This window comes from Crocuta crocuta, unplaced genomic scaffold (assembly GCF_008692635.1).
Source record: "Crocuta crocuta isolate KB4526 unplaced genomic scaffold, BGI_CrCroc_1.0 scaffold20, whole genome shotgun sequence".
Lineage (NCBI taxonomy): Eukaryota > Metazoa > Chordata > Mammalia > Carnivora > Hyaenidae > Crocuta > Crocuta crocuta.
Window position 1 is genome coordinate 1,830,868 of NW_027527932.1, and position 23,057 is coordinate 1,853,924.

The 23,057-nt window shown below is 39.3% G+C and overlaps 1 protein-coding gene and 1 long non-coding RNA gene across 3 annotated transcripts in view; one reads left to right on the forward strand and one right to left on the reverse strand.

Moving 5' to 3' along the window:
• The window catches only part of LOC144221363 (uncharacterized), a 6,546-nt gene extending 5,647 nt beyond the window's left edge, over window positions 1-899 (reverse strand). The window contains exon 1 of the long non-coding RNA XR_013332042.1: window positions 811-899. This is a non-coding gene — a long non-coding RNA (uncharacterized LOC144221363). The remainder of the gene's footprint in view (window positions 1-810) is intronic.
• PDE7A (phosphodiesterase 7A) overlaps window positions 1-23,057 on the forward strand; it is a 109,729-nt gene that overhangs the window by 10,069 nt on the left and 76,603 nt on the right. The gene's annotated exons all lie outside the window — the stretch shown is intronic.

Here is a 23,057-nt window from a genome sequence, read left to right on the forward strand (position 1 = left end):
CTGCTGGCCCGGGGCCGCGCCGAGGGCCTGCCCTGCCCGCCTGGCTCGGACGGGAGCCTCCCGAACCCGAGGGAAGGTCTCCTTCTGTGGTTTCAGGCCACAAGGCTTGTGTTACTTCAGCAGCCCCGGGAAGTGAACACAAATGGCTTTGATTCTTTCACGTGTATTCGCTGGTTCTTCCAGTCGGCACTTCGTGTAGGCCGGGTACTCTGCTCGGCGGCTCGCCGGGCCGAACGCGTTTCCTGCCTCGGTCTTGGAAGTCGGCCGGGTAGGCGAGGAGAGCGGTGTGTGCGCGTGGGAGCGTGTGCGTGTGCCGTGTGCNTCTTCCAGTCGGCACTTCGTGTAGGCCGGGTACTCTGCTCGGCGGCTCGCCGGGCCGAACGCGTTTCCTGCCTCGGTCTTGGAAGTCGGCCGGGTAGGCGAGGAGAGCGGTGTGTGCGCGTGGGAGCGTGTGCGCGTGTGTGTGTGAGCGTGTGTGGTGTGAGCGTGTGTGTGTGTGCGCGTGAGCTGCGGGCGTGTGAGCGTGTGTGGGGTGAGCGTGTGTGCGTGTGGTGTGAGCGTGTGTCGTGTGAGCGTGTGTGTGAGCGTGTGTGCGCGTGAGCTGCGGGCGTGTGAGCGTGTGCGTGTGCCGTGTGCGCGTGTGTGGGGTGAGCGTGTGTGTGAGCGTGTGTGGGGTGAGGGGTGAGCGTGTGTGCGTGTGGTGTGAGCGTGTGTCGTGGGAGCGTGTGTGCATGTGTCGTGTGAGTNCCTCCCCTCACCCCGCCCTGCCCCCAAGACGTGGGCCCGGCCGGCAGCAGGGGCCTCGCCTACCTGCTCAGGGCTGTGTCCCCAGCGTGCGACGCACGGGAGGCGTTCAGTGCAGAATGAGGAAGGATTTGCACTTCGAGTCTCATGCTCTCGTGTCAGGGCCTATGTCAGCGTAACTCTCTTCGGGATGAGTCTCAACTTGTACTCCGGTAATTCTCAGTTTATAGTCCCACCTACACCCTCCCCTTAAAGTTCCACCTTCATCTTTATACTCCTTCTGAGCTGCCTCTGTGTTACGGAGCTGTCTTAACCTCTGAATTTACGTAATCTTACGTAAAAATTCACTGAAGTTTAGCAAAGTGGCCCAGTAACACAAGTGTGAGTGGTGTCTCTGGAGCTTGAACTTGCACCGTTGACCGGAGCTCCTGTCTGCTGTACTGGAATGGGATGCTGAATTTGGCGAAGGGGAAGTGAAAATAAAAAATTAGAAGAGGAGCCCTCTCCATTTTGAATGGAAATAATAGACACGCTGCATTTATTTCTTTAAGAAGAACTATTTGTTAAAAGGAATGCTAAAAAGAAACTTGAATTTCTTCTTTGGATTAAAGTTAACACGTGCTTAGGATTTATGAAAAACATGAAGAAGAAAGAAGGTAAACACTGTAATCCTATCACCCAGCAATATATAGTTAACATTTTAGAACATTTTCATCCAATCTTGTTCTTTGCAGAAATAAAATATTGTGATGTCATTTTCATATACATGTCTTTCTCTTAATTCTGAAATCACTTCCTAATATAATTACTAGATCAGCGCATACTGTCAAATTTCTTTCCAGAAAGGTGATACCGGTTTATATTTCCTTGAGCAGCATATGAATGCCGTTTCATACCTTGCTGATATTTTTAGTTTCCATTTCTTGGGTTTTTGTTGATATTAAACTTGCGTTATATGTTTGTTATTAATTACCTGCTATCTATTTTCAGTGACTTGTCTATATCCATTGACTTTTTCTAGAGCTGAGAATGTGGAACGGAGGAAGAAATTTTATGCTTAGAAAAGTATATTGAAAATGAATGACTTGAGATCTTCTGGATGTACTACCAAAGGATGCTCACTGTTAAAAACTATCAGCACACAATCTCTTCCTCAAGTAAATATTTTAAATTTAGTGATACTGGGGCACCTGGCTGACTCAATTGGGCATCGGATTGGGGCTCGCGTCATGATCTCACAGCTCGTGAGTTTGAGCCCCGTGTCGGGCTCTGTGCTGATAGCTCAGAGCCTGGAGCCTGTTTCACGTTCTGTGTCGCCCTCTCTCTCTGCCCTGTCCCTCCCCTCCTCACACTCTGTCTCTCTCAAAAATAGACAAACATTAAACGGATTTTTTAAAATTTAGTGGTACTACCTCAAATTTTATATTAGTAAGTAAAATGGAATGTAAGAACTACTTTACAGAACTTTTCTAAAACCTCAGTTTTTAAAGATAATTTCCAACTTATATTTAAAAGGTTTTTTAGTGGTTTAAAATATTAACATGAAAGAGGACAATTGGAAGATAAAAGCAAAATATATATTACCTGACGTGTGCAACCAACATTTCCATTTTTCCTTTGTTTCCTGGTGAAAATACTCCACTTTCAGAGAAAAACTTTCTGGAAGTGATTTCAAGGATTTTTGTGGTTGACCCCCGCTCATTTCTAGTTGAGGGGTAGTTTTAATAACTGTTGACGTTTCCACACTAATTTCCCTGTCAGTGGTGTTTTTACATTGCTTTAGGATTCATGTGGTGGACCATGAAAAAAACTATTGAAGATATAGAAATAAGATTTTATTTTATTGTATTGTATTATTTTTATTACATTTTAAATGTTTTATTTATTCTTGAGAAAGAGAAAGAGGGGGGGAGAGAGAGAGAGAGAGAGAGAGAGAGAGAGAACGAGTGGGGGAGGGGCATAGAGGGAGACACAAAATCTAAAGCAGCTCCAGGCTCTGAGCTGTCAGCAGAGTCCAATGCGGGGCTTGAATTCACAGCCCATGAGATCATGAGCTGAGCTGAAGTTGGACGCCCAACCGACTGAGCCACCCAGGCGCCCCTAGAAATAAGATTTTAGAACTTTTACTTATATTTATTTTAATCTTATTATTTTATTTAAAATTTTTTAAATGTTGTTTATTTTTGAGAGACAGAGCCAGGGAGGGGCGGAGAAAGAGGGAAGCACAGAATCCAAAACAGACTTGAGGCTCTGAGCTGCCAGCACAGAGCCCCATGCAGGGCTTGAAGCCACAAATTGTGAGATCATGACCTAGCCGAAGTCGGATGGTTAACTGACCCACCCAGATGCCCCTAACCTTATTTTCGATCCTAATTTTGTTCATGTCGCATAGAGGACGTAGAAATAGATGTGTAGAATTCATAAATAAATGCATTACAAGTTTGGAGACCACTACGTTAGAGCATCTGTTGATTGCTGTGAGTTCTTTTACACACACACACACACACCGTATGTCAGATTTCAAAGGGTTCTTGGAGTCCATTTTTACCACGATACCCATTTAACCATAACCTTCCTTGTCTCCTGAGTCTACTTTACTGCAGCTTTTTCTCTGGTGATTTAACTTTATTAAGTAACTTTGATTTCGGTCCTTAAGGTTGCAGCCCAGGATTAACTGTCAGAACAGCTGGCCTTGTACGCTGATCTGTCCTGACTTCGGTTTGATTAGACCGTGGTCTCCTTAAGAGTGCACGCTGTTTATTTAGCTGTGTTAAGCGCAGTGCTTCACACATTTACTCAGCAAATGTAAAAAGTGCGCTAGACCTTTGTGAGGTCCTGTCTGTGACCCAGGCCTAGTGAGTCCAGCTCTCTGCTTTACTCACACTCCCACTGCTCTGCCCCTTCCCACAGTGCATCCTCACACCCTGCTGGGCAAGCTAGTCTGTTCTGTCTTGAATCTTCTTCTACCATCTCAAGGTGGTCACTTTTAACTCTGACGACTGGAAGATTTGTGGAGGGCCTCGTGAAGTGGCGTTGGTAGTCACATCCCCTCATACAAAGCTGATGAATGACAGGATCAGAGTGACAGACTGTTTCTAGCCTGTTAAGAACTTTCTAAAAGGTGTCTGGATTTCTCCTGGGGCTTGGTTGTGATAACAAGTTAGACCCCTGTTGTTGAATAACCAGATGACCTATAGGCAGCCCTTCAACACTGTGTGGGACATAATCCTAGGTCAACATACCCTTTTTGTTTTTAGGATGAAAGTATGGAACTAGAGAGGACTAAACCAGAAGCTACCGGTTGTAAAGCTTTGCTTGTTGGACCCTGGGCTGGCTTGTTCAGGCTTAACACCAGGGACGTCCAGCGGAAGCACAGTGGGGCTGCATATGTAAATTAAAGCTTTCCTGGAGCCACATTTTAAACGATAAAATGAAATGTGAGAAATTACTTTTAATATACTTAAGCAACTGTATCCCAAATATTAACATGTAATTAGTATTAATTATGTTGATACATTTTTATGTATTTTTGGAGAGCACATCCCGATTCTGACAAGCACTATTTCAAGTACTCATTGGTTACAAGTGGCTAGTGACTCACTGAACAGTATAGCTCTAGAAGTAATGGTTTGTGGTACATCTTGTTAGAGGGAGTCAGGACCTCCTCTTTTTAAATAATGAGAAAGACGTGTAGTTCTATTTTGTATGGTTCTGTACATTTCCCTCGTTCATACCTTAAATTTAGTTATTAGGCTTGGAAATCTCAGGATACTGTATACATTAGCTGCATTTTTGAAGAGATTGTATAGTTTCAAATATGAAAGGACAGCAAAGTCTTTAGCAGCTCTATTTTGCTTTCTTTGGGCTGGGCTGTTTCAATTTCTTGTTTTATTGGCGGGGGGAGGGTGGGACTTTAATCTTAAAAGCTATGCTTTTCATACAAGCCACTTTCATCCTTTTCAGATATATTTTTAGGTTGAGGAAAGCTGTTGGGTGAGAAAAGGCATAAAGCTTTTTGTTGGGTCAGTTTCCAGTATATCCCCTTGCGTGGAAACTTTGTTTTCTCTTAAGAAATACAAATATAAAAGATGAAGCAAAAAGTTTTTCCTTAAGTAGAAAAAGTTTATTTAGTGGTATGGAGTCAGTCTTATTTAGCGAAATCTCTTAGCTAGTAGTGTCCTTGAGGAATATAAATAAGTCGTTTTTCATTTATTAAAGAAAGAACACAGTGGCTGGGTTGCAGACCAGGCACCAGGGGTTTGAACACTGGCCAGAGGATCCATTCTATACCAGTGTGAAAGTGGGTAAGACGAAGGTTCCTGAAATTGTTTGGATTTAAAAATATTTAATTAACCAATTTCAACCTTTGAAATTATCAGAGTAATGTAAACAGTACTTTTGGAAGTTTGAAAAGAAATCATTATAATCCCACCGTAACATTGTTGTTTTTATGTATTTACCACGTTTACGTATTTTAAGGTAGCTGTGATGAATCGGTATATTGCATAGCCTTCTTGAATGTATTTCTTTTAAAAGCATGGATTTGTAATGTCGCTTAGTGATATCCCCTTTTCTTTTGGTGTGATGTGATAGCCTAGAGGTAGGTGCAGGCTGCTGAAGTGATTCTATTCCCTGAAGTAACACAGGAATCCACTTGTCACGGTTGTCTGTGAGTGGCTCCTGGCCCAAACTTAGGCCTTTGGGAAGGGGGAAGACCAGAAGTTCAGGGCCATTTCCTGTGGAGCTGAGGAGGAGGAAGTTGTGGTGTCTCTTCCACTCATGGCTCTGGAGGGAGAGCTTAGTCCCAGGGCTCCGCCAGCTGTGAGGGGGGCGCGGAGGGGGAACGGGCTTTGTAGGAACACGCGGTGCACAGCTTTCTCCGTATTTGGGAGGCGGTTCTTTTGGGTGGTGTTCTATAACTGGGATGACTGGTTCAAAACAGTAGGAGTATTTGAATAGAATTTTTATTTCCGCATTACTTTTCTGAAGCAAGCATGTCGGTACTTTGAGATTGACGAGAGGCCAGTTGTGCACAACTTCCAGAAGTGGTGTGCTGCTGCACTTGAGGTGGGAGCGGTGGGAGGCCGCGGCATGCCGGCTTGGGCCCCTCGCGTTGCACCCCACCCTGACCCAGCCTGCCTGGCGTGGAGACTCTGCCAGCGAGAAGCAAGGCACGAGGACCTCAGTTAGAAGGGGGCTCAGCTCTCCACAGTGGCAAGTGATGCCAGGGGCGTCGCGCGTGATGAGAGTTTTCGGAAGCGCGAGGGAGAGCCGTTGGCTCGGCCGACGGCGGGGCCGCGCGGTGCTAGGCGAGGCCCGGTTCCTGGCGGAGGCTGCGCGCCGGCTCGGCACAGCCCTGGGAAGGCCCCCACCGGCCCTGCGGTCGCTTGCGTTCGGGCCCGAGGAGCCCTGAAAGGGCTCGCACCTGAGGCAAACTTGGAAGAAGACGGGACTACAAATGCGTTGGTCTTACCCACACACGTACCCACTGGCAAGGGGAGGAGGCTTAGTTACTCGAGGTATTCGAAATAAACTCTGTCTCATCTCAAATTGACCCCTAAATGATGCGAAGGTTAACCCCTAGGAAGCCAGGCCTAAAAATAAGAATATATTTAAAATAAAACTGAAGAGGCAGCAGTGACCGCATACCCCAGCGAGACATTTTGCACATTTGTTACTCCAGGCATGATACTAAACAAGATGAAAGAAGTAAGCAGAACAGCAACAATACCTTTAAGTGGGAAAAGAATTAGAACCCCGAGTTGCTGTACCGTGTAAAATCTCTAGGTTTAACAACAGCAACAAAATTACAGGCCATCTAAGGAACCAGTGAGGTGTGACTTCTACACAGGAAAAAAAAGCAGTAGAAAAGAATCATCACTGAATGTTCCCAAATTTGGATTTAATAAAGACTTCGAAAAGTATAAATTTGTTACAGGCACTAAAGAGAACCATGTTCAAATAAAGGGAATTGTAACAACAGTAGGTCAATAAATGCAGGTTCTCCATAAGGGTATAGAACTAACTAGAAGAATAACCAAAACAAGACAAAACAAAAGCCACCCTTGATATGGTATCATGAGACGGCACTTCACGTCTGTACTAGTCTGTCTCACGACTTACAGCCTGAGTCTGGTCATGAGAAAAAACCCGACAAAGTGCAACTCAGGATCATTCTATAAGAGCACCTGATCGGTACTCTTAATCTGTCAAGGTTATGAAAAACAAGGAAAAACTGAGAAATTATTACAAATCAGAGGAAACCTAGAAGACGTGATGACTGAATGCAGTGTGGTATCCTGCATCGGATCCTGGAACAGCAAAAGGAAAAAATAGTGGAAAAACTGGTGAAATCTGAATAAAGTCTGCAGTTTTGAGCCAATGTTAATTTCTTACTTTTGACAAATTACACCATGCTTATGTAAGATATGAACGTTAGGGAAAGCTGGGTGAAGCTTATACCGGAACTCACTGTACTATCTTTGCAACTTTCCTGTAAATAAATCTAATTTATTCCAAAGTAAAAAGTTAAAAAAATCAAATGGAAATTCTAGACTTGAAGAATACAATGCCTGAAATGAAAAATTCACTAGAGGGGTTCAACAGTAGTTTTGAGGTGCTAATAAAAAGAATCAGCAAATTTAAAGGCGGACTAACAGATATGATTCAGTCTGAAAGATGGAAAAATGAAAAAGGAGCAGAGCCTCAGAGGTCTATGGAACACATCAAGCACGCAACATATCTGTAATGAGAGAGAAAGAGAGACGAAGGTACAGAAAATAGCCTTTTGCAATTTCCAAAACTGATGAAAAACCTAATACATCCAGAAGTTCGCTGAACTTTGGTAGGATAAATACAAAGAGATTTGTGCCTAGAGACAGCCTAGCCAGTCTGTTAAAAGACAAAGACAAAATCCTGAAATCAGCAAGAGAAACCTAACTCGCTACATACAGTGGGGCGTCCGTGGAATTAATTACCGCCGTCTCATCAGAGACCCTGGAGGCTACAATGGGACGACTTGTCCAAAGTTCTGAGAGAAAAAGAAAAGTCTATGGATAATTCTATATTTCGCAAAACTATCTTTGAAAAATAAAGGTGAAATAAATACATTCATATGCAAAGACAGAATTTGTAGCAAGCAGACCTGACTTCTAAGAAATACTAAAAGAAGGAAATAATACCAGATGGTAACTCAGATCCATAGGAAGAAGGAAGACACTGGAAATGTAAATATGTAGGTAAATATAAGAACTTTAAATACAGTTTTTCTCATTTCTTAAAAAAAATAATTGAATTCTATCTAAAAACAAATTCAGTATCTGTAACATTTCTTTCTCCCCACCCTCACATATTTTAGTGCATTTATCCTTATTGTAAACAGATTGTTCGCAGCTGTTTGCCTTTTGGTCTGTAGGATCTCGAAATTTTGGGTTTCAGAACTCCTTTCCATTCTGAAAAGTTATTGAGGCCTCCAGAGAGTTTTTGCCTAAATGGGCTTTATGTATTGATATTTTTTGTATTCGAAAAGAAAATTGAGAGGCGCCTGGCTGGCACAGTCAGTTAAGTGTCTGACTCTTGATTTCAACTCAAGTCATAATCCCCGGGATGTGGGGTCGAGCCCCACATTGGGTTCGGTGCGGAGCTTGGAGCCTGCTTCAGATTCTTTTCTCCCTCTCTCTTCCCCTACCCTGCTTGAGTGCATGCGCTCTCTCAAAAAGAAAGAAAGAAAGGAAAACTGAGGAAAAAAGTCAAATACTATTTATTTAAAAATAGCGATGCCAGTTACATGTTAGCATAAATATTTCTTAATGAAAAAAAAAAAAACCTATATACATATTCCAAAGTAAAAAAGACTCGAGAATGACGTTGACTTTATACCTTTCTAATCTTATTAATGTCTGGTCTAATAGAAGACCACTGGATTCTCATATAGCCTTCTGCATTGAACTTACTGAAATATGTTGATTTGGCGGAAGTATATGTAGAAAATCTAGCCTCACTCAGATGTGGTTGGAAAAATGAGGTGTATAACAGTAGCCTTTAATTATAATTATGGATATTTTTCTTTGATATGATGCCAGAACTCAAGAAGGGATAGTTTTGTAAAAGTTAGTTGCAGTGTGGAATCTGAAACATATCTGTGAATTTTTTTGATTCAGTGTTGTATTAAGCCGTATACTTTGTTACATCAAAAATATCATTCCTGGGGCACCTTGGTGGCTCAGTGGGTTAAGCGTCTGACTTCAGCTCAGGTCATGATCTCACGGTTCGTGGGTTCGAGCCCCACGTCGGGCTCTGTGCTGACTGCCAGCTCAGAGCCTGGAGCCTGCTTCAGATTCTGTGTCTCCCTCTCTCTCTGACCCTCCCCTGCTCATGCTGTCTCTCTCTCTCTCTCAGAAATAAATAAAACATTAAAAATTTTTTTAAAAAAAACTCATCATTCCTGTTATCTTTAAGGATAATGAAACAGGTTCTGTCTGAAATAATTTGGGAAAAAAACTGTTAGGATAATTGAGTATTGCGTAAGAATGTCTTTTAAAATAGCTTTTATTAATTAGTATTCGAGATTTCTAAATTTAATGCCTTCTAGAAGTTAGGGTTCCATTTAAACTACTGGAAGCTGGAATCACAGATTATTATTACTGTGTATTTAATTTAAAACCTAGTTACATATAGCATTATCATCATCATCATTGTAAAAGTTATTATATGTCCTTGTGGTAAAGCTAAATCAGAAGGGTGTAAAACGTAATTAAAGGAAACCTCTCCTTATCAATTCCCAAGAGATAAGCAATGTTAATGGTTGAATGCTTTTCCTGAAAATTTGTTCACATATAGGTATCTTGAATTGTGTTCTGTGTATTATATGTATTTAAATGAAAATTGTTTTAAGCAAATGGAATCAGAATATGTGGATTCTATAAATACATAAATCTTGGATATTTTTGTATTAGTATAAAGTAATTTTTTAATGACTGATTAATATATACATTACTAGATTGGTTATTAGGAGAAAAAACTTTAATAATGAAAGCAACCCTTTTAAAATTCCCACTCAAATACTGTTCCTGATCTTTGTTATCAGTTTTATTGCTCAAAAATAATAAAATCACTTACAAACTGAAATTGCACATCTTGCAAAGTATGTAGGTTTTTATGACATTCGTGGATGTGATGTTAACTCAAAGATACAGACTAACAGCTGAAAAAAAATTTTCAAGGAGCCTTATTTGATTACAGTGACTTTTGATGCAAATGATTAGAGAGAAGGCTCCTAGGAAAAACGGATGAAGTCGGTCAGTATTTCTGAAAACAAGATCTTTGTGATTCTCCCCAAAGAGAAAAACATGAAAGATGTGGTATATTGTGTTATATAATTTTGTTGAAAAAAGTTACACGAGGGGCGCCTGGGTGGCTCAGTCGGTTAAGTGGCCCGACTTCGGCTCAGGTCATGATCTCTCAGTTCGTGGGTTCGAGCCCCACGTCGGGCTCTGTGCTGACAGCTCAGAGCCTGGATCCTGTTTCAGATTCTGTGTCTCCCTCTCTCTCTGACCCTCCGCTGCTCATGCTGTCTCTCTGTCTCAGAAATAAATAAAACATTTAAAAAATTTAGAAAAAATTACACTAAAAATAAAGTCAACCCTTGATTTTTTTTATTATAAGAAATTTGTGCATAGTTGAAATTATAACTTAAATCTTGTCAAATGTAAGGTAACGTAAAACTTATTTTTATATTTTCTTATTTTTCAAGCCAAAATCTTGAAAATCAGTTGTTTTCAATATTTACATTTTACTCCTTAGCTTAAGAGAATTTACCTAAGGATCTTTTCTCAGGATCAGTTATGTTTAGGAAGCTAGGAGTTCATGAATTCCATTGAATGGATGTACTGTATTTAATGTAATCATGTCTCTGCCAATCAAGATGTTTAGGTTAACTGTGTGTGTGTGTGTGTGGTTCTTACGGACAGTGCTATAGAGAATATCCTATACATGTATCTTTACGTAGCGCGGGACCCCTGTTGCCTTCTCCCTGGTGCTCAGGTATTAACCTGGCCTTGTAATGCTTGCCAACGTGATAGGTTAGAATAAAAATGTCTCATTCGGTTTAGTTTTACTTCTCTTTAAATATAAGTTGTATTTTAATTTTAATGGCATTTATATTTAAAAATGTACCTTCCAGTTACCTTCTTACTGTATTACAAGAGTGATACTCCAATATTAGGAACATAAAGATGTATTACAGTATTATCTGATCTCTTCCAACTTTTTATGGTAAATTTTTATATAACAGTTTTGTATTTAGTGAAATGTCTCATTTTCCTCCTTTAAGCCTTTTGATTCTATGTCATACAGTATTATCTTCTGTGTTTCAAGATAATAAAAATATTCCTTCTTGTATTCTATAGTCTTTTACATTTTTCTCATAATTCTATTTCCAGTTTATTCTTCATGTTTTGATCTTTGCTCCATCTGGAATTTATTATATAATGTAAGGAATACGGCAGAGATATAGTGGTTTTTTTCCTCCATTCACCATCCAGTTTCTCCGAGATCATTAATTAAATAATGTATCTTTTCCCTATTTATTTATTTTTTAAGAATCAAATTAAAAAAAATTTTTTTTTTTAGTCATTTTGAGAGAGAGAACGTGCCAGTTGGGAGGGGCAGAGAGAGAGGGAGACACAGAATCCGAAGCAGGTCCAGGCTCTGAGCTGTCAGCACAGAGCCTGACTTGGGGGCTTAATCTCCCCGAGTGTGAGATCATGACCTGAGCCAAAGATGGACGCTTAACCAACTGAGCCATCCAGGCTCCCCTTCCCTGTTTATTTAAAACGCCACCTCTGTCATATGTAAAAATTTTGCATCTACGTGGTCTGTTTCTGGACTCTAATTTTGTTTCATTGATCAGTCTATTCATGTGCTAGGATTAAGCTTTTAATTTTTATAGCTTAATAATCTGATTTAATATTTTTTCCCTACCTGATCTTGCATGCATGTTTATTATTCTAGAAGAACTGAATTATAGTCACAAACTCCCCTCTGCCCTCTCACTACCCATAAAAATATCTTATTGGTATTTTTACTGGGATTGTTTGAATTTGTACTTTGGGCAAATTGACGTTATTAGAATTAATCCAGAGTCAACAGCTAAGAGACTAGCTGTTGTGCTGGATATTCTTTTTTGCCTCTTCAAATACAGTCTTTACTTTCTCCCTCTTGCTCTGTGCCCCAGCAGTCTGACCGCTGTGGGATGCATCATCCACGCTCTCTAGCCCTCTGGCTTCTTGTTGGATTTGGCCAGTAGAAGGTCTGGTGGGAGGGAGAGGGGCTGATTTCCCAGCCTCTCACTCTACAGGGTCGTTTGTCTCCGTAAGGCCACACCTTGCGCTGGGGTGGCCCCTGCCCCGCGCCGCGCCGCCGAGAGCCCTCCCTCAGGTCTCAGGTCTAGTCGTGAGGTCGCGTGGTCGCAGCTCTCTGCTGCCCCAGGCCTCTGAGTGTGCCATTGTTTTTCTGCTGGGCCCCAGACTGATGAAACTGCTCTCCTCTTCCCCTTCTTCCTCCTCCTCATTATTACTAATATTGAATCTCCCTATTCCAGTCTTCTTCGAGATCCTTCAGTAGAGATTAAAATTTTATTTATAAAGCCCTTTATCATTTGTTGGTTATACCAAGGTTTACTTTTATTCAGTTGGAATTAGAATCTTTTCTCTCATTATATTTTCTAACTAGATATAGGTAAACTATTGATTTTTGTATGCTAATTTCATAGTTAATTGTATACTGTGTTTTCTTGTTTCCATAGTTTTTCAGTACCTTATTTATTTCATAGTCACCAGATAACTATGTATCAGTTTCAAACCATGATAATTTTGCCCTTTTTTTCCCCCCTCATTAGGAGTATTATTTTGGAAGGGTTATGTTATTCAAATACATTTTTTGGCATCTGTTGAGATGCTTAAAATTTTTTACCTTTGCTCTACTTTAGTAAATTATTTTAGATAATAACTTACCCTTATGCTCTTGGGATAATTATTACTTGGTTAAGATATATGATTCTCTTCAGGATTCTACTTGCTAATATTTTATTGAGGGCCTTTGCAACAATATTTCTTACTGAATTGATCTAGGGCTTTCTCTCCACATCCAGTAACATGTTGTGGTAGCAGTACTTTTGTTTATATCATCCTAGTATTTTTAGAGACAAGTTAGAAACTGTAAAGCAGCAAAGAAAAGAGATTTTACACACTGCACACAAACACCTTTAAAGCATCGAGGAAGTTAACTTGTTACCAGGGAAACTGGCATCATATATTGCTGATTATAAGGCTGTCTTCTGTATCCAAGTGGTACAAAGTACAGTTGCTACAAGACTTAAGAGGTGTATATAATGAAGTGGTGACATATAATAATGTCATTCACTTGACCTTTCATCTACTTTACCTCGTCCTACGAAGAGGAAGGGGGTAGGTCTTTGCCCCATTTAACAGATAAGAAGGTTTAGATTCAGAGAGATTTCTGCTTCCCAGAGTTCATATGGCTAATAAGATTTACCTCTAGACTTACAAAACAGATCTTGTGACACATGGTCAATGCCCCTTCATTATCTATTTCTTTAGAAAAAGAGTCACTGCAAATCAGATCACATGTATATTTTCAAAATAGGAGAGACTTTGGCTCAGATTTTATATTCAAAGTGATTATGTATGAAGAATTTATAATGCATATTCTAGTTCAGTTTATGCCTACAACATCTTCTTTAAGTAGTCAGAGGACAGGATTATAACTTAATACTACAGATGGTAGCTAGAATCACCCAATTTAAAAACTGGAGCTACCTTCCAGTAGGTTTATATGCAGCAAGGTTTATATAGGCTCTTCCCAGAAACAAATGGAAGAAAAAAATAGCGTGGCTTCATTTGCTCATAAACCAAAAATATTGAACTTCTTCCTTTTAAAAGCATGAATTATATATTTTTTTATGACTAAGTTGATACATGTTTATGAAGGAAAATTTAGGGGAAAAAAGCCAGGCAAAAATATAAAAATCCTCTGTAATCCTACCACCCAGAGCTAACAATGTGGACATACTGGTGTTGAGCTCAACAATTCTAGCATCTGTCCGTTTAAATATATTCTTTTTCTCTGCCTCTTACTGTGCATAATGTTTTATAATCAGTTTTTTTAAATTTACATAGTAATTTTTCATATTATGAAAGATTTTATAGTAATATTTCAGATGCCAGAGACTTTTTTCTAAATAAAGTCTCATTAGAAACCCAAATTTATGCAGTGTTTTATTGGTAAAATTTTTATATTGCTTTTACTATGGGAATACAAAGGTTGGTTTCATGAACAAAAATTTGAAAGAGGGTTGGATCCAGTGGTGTTCTTGTAAAATGCTTTGCTTACAACTTGAATGAGCCTAGAAAATACGCTAACTGAATAAGCCAGATACAAAAGATCACGATATATGATTCCATTTATATGAAATATTCTGGAACATATTTCCATAACAACAAGATTCCTTTGGGTCTGTGAAGGAGAAATAGATCTGATTTGTGGTGCTTGCTGATTTCTTGTCGTCTGCTTACTCTTACTGCGGCTGATTCAAAGCTCCAGTGCAGTGTTACTGAATGACTTGTTAGGAAGAGATGTGCAGAGTTGGCTCTTCTGAGCAAGGGAGAGCAGGCTCCAGCACACAGCTGGTTTTATCAGCCAGAACATTTTTAGTTGTAGGTAGCAAAAAGCTTACTCCAATGTACGTAAACAGAAGATTTGCCAAGAAGACTCCAGGTTGAGTGGTTCCAGGTGTGGTTAATCCAGCAGCTCTGCAGCACCGGCACCGACCCACACTCCTTCCGTTTTGCTCTCTTCAGTATGTTGGAGTTGTTCTCACACCAGCTTTTATCACGGTTGCAAGATGCCTTTAACAGTTCCACGTATCCAGACGTGACAGAAGAGCTTTCTCTTTCCTGTTGTATCATTTGAAGTGCATAAAACCCATCCCATGCGGCTCCTTCAGCAGACCTCCCTCAGACCTGATTGTTTCACATTGCCAGTTTCAGTCTCTCGCAAGCAAGATGGAACGACTGATGATTGGTTTGGACCAGTCAGGGTTCACTCTTCAGGTCTGAGGCTGCAGCCACAGACTGCTGCCTAGACCTCTGAACAAAATTCTGCTTCTTTAAGGAAGTGGGGTAGATGTTGGTTATATAACCAACAGTATCTGCTGCACATGGACTGGGAGTGGCACTTACCATTGTATTAGCTGCTTCAGTATTCATGTTTCTGTTTTGATTGTGGGGTGAGCTTTTCATTTATTGAGGAAATTTGTGTTTACAGTATTCTTCCTACCTCATTCTGTGAAGCCAGTATTACTTTGATACCAAAACCCAACAACAACAACAACAACAAAATCACAAGGAGACTATAGAACAATACCTGTTAAGAATATGGACACAAAAATCCTAAACAATATATTGACTGAATTAGCAACATATATAAAGAATTCTACAGCACTACCAAGTGGGATTCATCTCAGGAATGCAAGGTTGGCTTAATATCCAAAAATCAATTATTGTAATGCACCATGTCAATAAAATAATAAAAACCACATGATCATCTTAATATTCAAANTGATGATTGGTCAGGGTTCACTCTTCAGGTCTGAGGCTGCAGCCACACACTCTGAAACATATGGCTGCCTAGACCTCTGAACAAAATTCTGCTTCTTTAAGGAAGTGGGGTAGATGTTGGTTATATAACCAACAGTATCTGCTGCACATGGACTGGGAGTGGCACTTACCATTGTATTAGCTGCTTCAGTATTCATGTTTCTGTTTTGATTGTGGGGTGAGCTTTTCATTTATTGAGGAAATTTGTGTTTACAGTATTCTTCCTACCTCATTCTGTGAAGCCAGTATTACTTTGATACCAAAACCCAACAACAACAACAACAAAATCACAAGGAGACTATAGAACAATACCTGTTAAGAATATGGACACAAAAATCCTAAACAATATATTGACTGAATTAGCAACATATATAAAGAATTCTACAGCACTACCAAGTGGGATTCATCTCAGGAATGCAAGGTTGGCTTAATATCCAAAAATCAATTATTGTAATGCACCATGTCAATAAAATAATAAAAACCACATGATCATCTTAATATTCAAAAATAGTGCTTGACAAAATCTAACATCCTTTCCTAACAAAACCCCCAGAAACCTAGGAATGGAAGTGAATTTCCTCAACCTGATAAAAAGCATCTATGAAAAACCCAAAGCTAACAACATACTTGCTGGTAAAAGACTGGTTGCTTTCCTTCATAAGATCTGGAACAAGCCAAGGATCCCCACTCATGCTATTTCTGTTCAACTTTATGCGAAAGGTTCTAACCAGATCAGTTAGGCAAGAAAAAGAAAACTCATCCAGTTTGGAAAGGAAGAAGTAAAACTCTCTATTCACAGATGACATGATCTATATAGAAAATACTAAGGAATCTACTAAAGAATTATTAGAACTAATAATATTATTAATAATACACAAGATCAATATATAAAAATCAGTTATGTTTCTGTACAGTTGAGATGAATAACCCCAAACCAAACATAAAACAATTCCATTTACATAGTATTAAAAGGAATAAAATACTGAAGAATAAATTTAACAAAAGGAAGTACAAAACTATTCTCTGAAAACTACAAAAGATGTTTAAAGAGATGTTTAAAGATTTGAAGATCCAAATAAGTGGAAAAATACCTGATGTTCATAGATTAAAAGACCCAGTATTGTTAAGGTGGCAGTACTCTAGTTGATCTCCACATGCAGCAGTTTCTTCCAGAATCCCCACTGACTTCTCTGTAGAAATTGATAGGCTGATCTGAAAGTTTAAATGGAATTACAAGGGACCAGAGTAATAAAAAAATAATCTTAAAGAACAAAGCAGGAGGACTCATACTTTCTGATTTAAAATTTTACTACAAAGCACCAGTGATCAAGACAGTACGGTACTGGCACTTACAGTCCTTATCTTAAGTACGTACCTTGGTGACATAGAGATCAATGAAATAGAATTGAGAATCAAGAAATAAACCTTGTGTCCCGGGTTCAACTGATTTTTGACAAGAGTGACAAGCCCCTTCAATGAGGGAAAGAATGGCCTTTTTAGTAATTGTGCTAGAACAACGGAATAGCCACATGGAAAAGGGTGAAGTTTCTCTTTAGGACTTAAAATGGATCCAAGAACTAATTACAAGAACTAAAACTCTAAAACTCTTGGAAGAAAACATACAGTAAATTTTTATGATCTTGGATTTGGCCAAAGGATTTTTAGATATGACACCAAAAGTATGAGCAACAAGAGAAAAAATAGATGCATTAGAATTCATCAAAATTGGGTTGCCTAGATGGTTCAGTCAGTTAAGTGTCCGACTTCAGCTCAGGTCACCATCTCACGGTTCGTGGGTTCGAGCCCCGCGTCGGGCTCTGTGCTGACAGCTCAGAGCCTGGAGCCTGTTTCAGATTCTGTGTCTCCCTCTCTCTCTGACCCTCCCCTGCTCACGCTGTCTCTCTCTGAGAAGTAAATAAAAACATTTAAAAATTAAAAAAAAAGAAGAATTCATCAAAATTAAAAACTTTTGGGGTACCTGGGTGGCTCATTTGGTTGAGTGTCTGACTCTTGATTTCAACTCAGGTCATGATGCCAGGGTCGTGGGATCAAGCCCTGCATTGGGCTCCATGCTGAGCATGGATCCTGCTTAGGATTCTCTCCCCCCCTTCTTCCTCCTCCTCCTCTCCCACACTTGCACGTGCGTGTGTGCTCTCTCAAAATAAAAATTTTTTAAGTAAAAACTTTTGTGCTTCAAAGGACACTCAAGAAAGTAAAAAGCCCACAAAATGGAAGAAAATAGTTGCAAACATACATCCAATAAGGGACTTACATTTAGACTGTACAAGGAAGTCCTACAACTCAGTAGTAAAAAAGACAACTCAATTTAAAAAATGGGCCAAGGATCTAAATGGTGGTTTTTCCAAAAAAGATCTATAAATGACTGATAAGCACGGAAAGATGCTCCAGCGTTTCCATCAGGGAAATGCGAATGAAAACCACAATGAGAGACAGCTAAAATGAAAAATAATAAGTGTTGGCAAGGATGTGGAGAAATCAGAACCCTCATACACTGCTGTTTGGAATGTAAAAAGGTGCAGCCACTTTGGAAAACAGTTTGGCAGTTCCTCAGGATGCTAAACATAGAGCTACCAAATGACACAGCAATTTCATTTCTAAGGGAAATGAAAACAGGTTCACACAAAAACTTGCGCTTGAGTGTTTATAGCAGCATTTTTCAAATAGCCACAAAGCAGAAACAACCTAAATGTCCACCACATTATGAATAGATCAACAAAAAGTGGTATATCCATACAGAAGAATGTTATTCAACCATATAAAGGAATGAATTTCTGATACTTGTTACAACTTGGATGTACCTGGAAAACTTCTTGCTCAGTGAAGTAAACCAGACACAAAAAGGTCACAGTGTGTGATTCCATTTATGCGAAATACCCAGAAAATGTATTTCCATAAGGAAAAAGCAGATTGGTGTTTGCCAGGGGTTAAGGGGAGGGGAGAATGGAAAATAACTGCTTATGAGTATGAGGTTGCCTTTGGGATGATGAAATATTCTAAAATTAACAGAGGTGATGTTTGCACTATCTGTAAGTATACTAAAAACCATTGTATGTTTACATGGGTGAATTGTATGATGTGCGAACTATGTCAGGAAAGCTGTTTAAAAATTTTTATCAATATTTACAGCTTCCCTTATCGTTTCAGAATGCTTTTAAAGTAGTGATTCAGAAGTTTGAAGGAAAAGTCCAAAATTTTTGTTTCATTGTGAAGTCAGTAATAATTATCTAAAATTCTATCCATCTTCTTTGTCGTGAATATAAAAGTTAGAAAAGTATGCCAGAATTGCAGTAAGCATTTAAAATTAAACAATTCTAACGGGGCTCTTACATGTTCATCTGTTAGTATAAAACTGCTTTGTTTTAGTGAAATATGTGAACAGATGCATGGGAGGAACTTTGCCCTGCATTTGTTTTTGGAGTTCAGGTGCTTTAGTAGAACACAGTTTTACATGAGGAATCATGCACAGGCCCAAATGAAAAAAGAAGGTCCACTCAGAGCCCAAGCTTCGCTTACCAGTAACACATATATAAAATACTCAGATATATGCAGAGAGATGCCAACAGATGACCTACTTTAAGATTTGTGTAAAAAAAATACACATATATTTATAATTTATATCTAATTCATAATATATAAAAATTTTAATGTTTGAATATGTGTACTTTTTGATCAATAATTGACATGCCTTTAAAATTCATTTAAAATGTACAGTGTGATTTTTATTACATTCACAAAGTTGTGCAGTGTATTGCACACCATCACTACTGTCTAATTTCAGGACATTTGCATCACCTAAAAAACTACCTGTTGGCCATCACTCGCCAGTCTCCCCTCCCTAGCCCTGGGCCCCTGTGCATCTGATCTCGATTTATTTACATACTGAAGATGTGCATTATCACTACTACAGATGTGACACAATTAAAAGTATCCAAGAATTGTAAGCAGTTTCAAAACAGCTTGACCATGTGTTTTATAGTATTCACTTTAAATGATTGAAAAATGCTGTATTTCTGTTTTTATAATCCGTCAGTTGATCAATCCCTTGTCAGATATTAGGTTTTCACTGCTATAAACAATGCTGAGTTGAAAATCTTTTGTAGCTAAATCTTCATGCTTATTTAAGATAATTTCCTTAAGATTACTTCCTAAAAGTGGTATGGCTAGTTAAAATGTTCGGTTTAGTTTTACGTCTTACACGGTTGCCAAATTACTTTCAAGAGAGCTTGTATCAATTTACACTCAAACAGTATTGTGAGAAAGACTCAAGGGACACCTGAGTGGCTCAGCCGAGCATCTGACTTCAGCTCAGGTCATGATCTCAGGGTTCACGGGCCCGGCCACATGTCAGGGCCCCGCTGTCCGCCTGGCAGTGCAGAGCCCGCTTCACACCCTCTGCCCCCTTTTCTTTGCCCCTCCCCTGCTTGTGCTACCCCCAAAATAAGTAAATATTTTTTAAAAGACTCAAAAAGTTGTAAAGTGAATAATACAATAAATAAAGGTTTCTTATATCTGATATAAGAATCTGTCTTATATCAGATTCTTATATCAGATATCACAGACAGAATCTGTGATATCTGTCTCCCAATTAAATGTTTACTTGACTACTTTTGAAAATTGTTTTCTACATGATACTGTAGAAACTTTTCAGTGAATAAGAGTTATCAGTTATAAATCAACTGTCTTTGAAACATTACCTCACATAGCAAAATTAGTATGGTAGCAGTCTATATTCTCGTTCTAAACAAGAGACTCTATATTTTATTCCTCCATTGTCAACTGACTCGATTACATCTAAGTGGTTCTTACTTGGCCATAATCAACTGTATCAAATTGTCTATTTTAGTTTTTTTTAAGTTTTTCCAGTAAATCATGAAATAAGACATACTAATAGCCAAAAATGACTGGATTTTATTTTTGTCTTTATACTAATACATGTTGGAAGTGTCAAAACTGACATGACTTTTCTAAGAGGTAGGAAATTTGGTCTAGGTTGAGCAAGTTGGCTACAAGTGTGGTGGCGGTGATGTCTATGCCGTGTACAGGAAGTCCTGAATAATTGGTTGGAATCAGGATATGTGTGGGAGAAATGGTCTAAAAAGGTTAAGTTTGTGTCATTAAAGACAAATATTAAGTGGCTTTCCATACTTCTTGGTAAAGATGTATGATAAAGTGCTGTGTTTGCAATTTGATGAGAGGGTTAAAATATTTTTTGTTGTCTTTAATGTGTCCTCCTTTTAACCTTGGTCATACAGATTTTTCTTAGATCAGTTTCCCTCTTTTTTTTCTTTATTGATTTTTGAGGGGTGAGGGAGGGGTTAGAGAGCGTGGGTCCTTAGCTCTCAGAAAGTGTGAGGTCCTGACCAGAGCTGAGATCAAGAGTGGGGCGCTTGACCAACTAGGCCACCCAGGTGCCTACATATCAGTTTTTCTTAGGTCACCTAATACTGCTCCCCCCATCTTATCATCTTTTTATGTTATACTAAATGGGGCGTCTCTCTTCCAGAAGTATGTGTCTCGGGTGGGGGGTGGGGGTGTCTGTGGACACACACACACCTTGTCCAGCCAGTGGTTCCCAGATGACAATGGCAAATCTCAGGAGAAATGTGGGATTCTGGCAACAGATTCATGAATCCACATGTATTTGAAACTGTTAACTTAAACATAAAAATCTCATATATGTACTAGTGTTTTTCAAGTAGAAGGAGATACTTGAAAAGTATAAGGAGATACTGTTGTGACTAAGTAAACTTATTTAAACATAGCTACCGAACTCACGGTAATTTGTATTTTCTCAATCAGTGGATATGTTTTGTATTGTTTGCTGCGATGGTCAAGTGCAGCCACAAGAGGAGACACAGGAAAGGTTCAGGAGAAAAACCAGAGTTGATTCTACTCAGAGACAGGAGGTCCTGGAGACAGGAGACAGAGCACACCATGCAGGGCCACAGGGAGAGCACAGGGGAGAGCGTTAGGCCTTGGTCTGGCTCCGGACAGTTTGCACATCAAGGGCATCCTCCTTGCTGGGCCCTTTGCTGTCTCCAAGAATTGATTAGCTTTGGGACTGGCAGTCTCTTCCCAGCCAGAAAGGTTTTCTTAAGATGTCAGAAGATCATAATAGATTTTCAAAAAATACACACAGTACAGGGTATTCGAAGATTAACTTGTGTGGGGGTTTGCAAAGTATTTGATACTTAAGAAAATTAAACAGCATGTATGCCGGCCATGTCTGATTTCTTAAAAGTAAAATTATGATTTAGACTCTGAACGCCTTGGGCAAATTCCTGACTGGTTTAATATTGCGAGATGCATGCCTGTTGTGGATGGAGACGACTGCGAACGGACTCTTGCCGTTGGGTAGCAGCTGGCAGAAAGTTGAAAGGAGAGCATTAGAGTCTAACTTCTTTTACTTAATGATAAGTTGTTTTGTTTTCTTAATATTCCTGGCCGCCTTATATTATAACTTAGAGAAACTGGTAATTTAAATAAGAGCCGGGCTGATACACATAGAGAGGGAAAAGCTATTTTAAAGAATTTGAATCAAGTTTTGTGTGCCTGAATATGTAATCAAGCACTGGCTAAAGAGTGGTAGTTGATTTTAAAAGGTTAGTAAATTTGAGTTAATAGCTTCATTTAGTTAATAACTTCGTATCTCACAGAATTAAATAAGAGCACCTTGGTGTGAAATTCCTGCACTATCTTTATGCATAGCGTAACTATCTGTTTTAATACTTACTACAATTTCTGTCCAAGTACTTGCCTCTTTTCCAGGTGGAGGAAACTGAGGCGTCCAGAATGTAACTTGTATCAAGACTCCGTGGTTAGGAAAGGTAGACCTCAGATTTAAATCTTTGATCATGTAACCCTTGGGTGCCTGGGTGGCTCGGTCGGTTAAGTGTCGGACTGCAGCTCAAGCCAAGCTCGCGCGGTCCGTGAGTTCTTACTGACAGCTCAGAGCCTGGAGCCTGCTTGGGAGTCTGTGTCTCCCTCTCTCTCTGCCCCTCCCCCACTCACTGTGTGTGTGTGTGTGTGTGTGTGTGTGTGTGTGTGTGTCTTTCTCTCTCTTAAAAATGAATAAACATTGAAAAAAATTAAAAAATCTATGATCACATAACCCCAACTCTGCCTCTTTAGTCTAGTTTTTACAGGATACTTATTTGCATGAATTTCAGACCTAAGAGAATTCCAAACTTTCAGGAAACTTAGATAAAAAACAGTTTTTCATATGTATTTTTGTGTGCTAAAATTCACCTAACATAAAATTTACCATTTTACCTATTTTTGAGTGTACCATTAAGTGCCATTAAGCACATCCACAATGTTATTCAACCATAACAACTATCCATTTCCTGAACTTTTTCATCATGCCACACAGAAACTTTGTACTCATCAAATAATCACTTCTATTCCCCTCCCCACCCCCATGGTGATAACCTCTATAAAGAAAGGAGTTTGTGAGAGTTTAGTTGTTGTTAGATGATATAAATTAAGTTTTATATTTCTTTGTAGAATATTGATTATAGATGCATTTCTTTTTAATAAGCACTATGTACGTCAATGCAAATTAAAAGTTATTTTTGTCTTTTTAATTCTTTATCTATTCTGTTTTAAACAAATCAT